Genomic DNA, 2339 nt, shown 5'->3' with positions numbered 1-2339 from the left:
GCGCGGAGATGTGGATGGCATGGTTTGCCATTGGAACAGTGGTGCGGCTGGCATGGTTGGCATGCCTTGGCGCGGATATGTGGCTGGCATGGTTTTACATTGGCACAATGGTGCGGCTGGCATGGTTGGCATGCCTTGGTACGGAGATGTGGATGGCATGGTTTGCCATTGGCACAGTGTTGCGGCTGGCATGGTTGGCATGCTTTGGCGCAGAGATGTGGATGGCATGGTTTACCACTAGCACAGTGGTGCGGCTGGCATGGTTGGCATTCCTTGGCGCGGTAGCATGAGAATTAGGGTTTGGTATGTACGAAGATGATGTTGGTCAATACCAAGGGTTCTGCCGTGGAACATGACACATGTATAAAAAAAGGTACCCTAGTAATTCTTACGTGGGCATGCTGGTTGATTCAATAAATGCGCTAGTGGTCATAGTGACGTCATGTCAGATGTATGGTTTTACGATTTTAACCCTAAGTTAAATAGCCACCATCAACATTAAGTCTCATGCTTAGCTCGGAACAAGAGCATTGTTGCGAGGTAAGCATAAGATGGTGACAGGCAAGGACAAAATCGAAATGACAAGTCGTGAAAAGATGGTCAAGAAGATCCGACTAACCTTTTTCGAGAGGTAAGGAGAGTTCGTGATTCTCGTGTTGGAGGCCTTGCATAGATTCTACTTGTGGTGTTGCTGGCTAGATCGTGAAGTGGTGAGATGTAGATTATCGGCTTGGAATGGGGGCCGCATACGTCGGTAGGCTTGGAATTGGAGGAAACTGGCTTCGGTCCGCGGGAATGGTGGCAACTGTCTTCAGTCCGAAGAATGGTGTAAACTGGTTTCGGAACTTCGTATACCAAACGATGTTGATGACGCTGGAATTTTGGTTATCAAATGGTAGTGATAGCGCCTGGCAACTTTGTCGAAATCAGGGTTTGGGATGCTGAAACCCTAATTAGCGCTCCTTACTGAAATCGTTGTAGAATCCTCGCACGAACTCGGATTTTGACGGTCCACCCCTCCATCTGACCGGAAAATAATTTCCTATCTCTATACGAGGGAATATTTAGGTTTTGAGCTCATTTAGTAGGTGAAAACGGCCCAATAGTGAAACTCAGGAAGAATTCAGGAGGGATGTTGCGGGCCCGTGGAATGATGTCGACTGGCTTCAGTTCCTTGGAAGGATGACGAATGGCTTCAGTTCTGTGGAAGGATGGGAACTGGTTTTGGAACTTCGGATACCAAACAGTGGTGATGACGCCTGGCAACTCTGTCGAAATCAGGATTTGGGATGCTGAAACCCTAATTAGTGTTCCTTACTAAAATTATTGTAGAATTCTCGTACGAACTCGGATTTTGACGGTCTTCCCCTCCATATGACCGGAAAATAATTTCTTATCTCTTTACAAGGGAATATTTAGTTTTTGAGCTTGTTTAGGAGGTTAAAACGGCCCGACAGTGAAACTTAGGAAGAATTCAGGAGGGATGTTGCGGGCCTGGGGTAACATAGTCGTGCATAGTCATCTATTGCCCTTTATGGAGCAAGAAGGAAACTTTATTCTGTGCAAACTCTAGAAACTCCATCCGTATGAAAAGAGGTATTGACCTTCTTATTTTTTTTGTCGCTCGTCCGCATCCGTGCTTTCGTATGCAATGTCTCACCAGTGGATTCCAAAATTTACCAAACTATATTGCATTCTTGGGACGAATGGATGTGGTTTCGTTGTCGGTTCATCCTTGATTTTAGGTTGTTCAGTGCATGGACCTTCTGCTCGCGATGACAGTATGTTGTGGATGCTTGTATGGTCGAAATCTTCCGGAGCCACTGGATGAAATAGATGAGTTGGGAGACGTTTCGTTACCGACGTGCTGCTATCAAGTCTTCAAGGAATTTGTTCCAAGAGACAACCATCTTCTAAATATTAGACTATCATATGGAATGAGATGCCGTGAGCAGTCCCCAGTTATATTTATGTTAGATCCGATGGCACGGCCGAACATGTGAATGTATCTCTGTGGCGTGATTTTGGAGTCTTCAATGCACATGTACGGATTTGTGTTGATAAATTACCGTGGCTCGTAAAACTTCGACATGATGATGTTGAAATCAGAAATAACCTGGTTGAGGGGAGTGAAAGCGTCTCATGCTGGTAGTCCTCATGTGTAGCATACTTTCATTGCATCGTCTTGACTCCACGTCCACGAGGTTTGGTACAAGGTTATTGTATTCTTTTTGGATGCGACGTTGGGATGCTCAGAATATCACATGGTGAAATATTCTGGATAGAGAAGAGGTAGAAATGAGAGAGTTATGTTATTTATCGTGGCTTCCTCTATTTCT

This window comes from Papaver somniferum, chromosome 4 (genome assembly GCF_003573695.1).
Source record: "Papaver somniferum cultivar HN1 chromosome 4, ASM357369v1, whole genome shotgun sequence".
In the NCBI taxonomy this organism is placed as follows: domain Eukaryota; kingdom Viridiplantae; phylum Streptophyta; class Magnoliopsida; order Ranunculales; family Papaveraceae; genus Papaver; species Papaver somniferum.
This window is presented reverse-complemented; position numbering follows the sequence as displayed.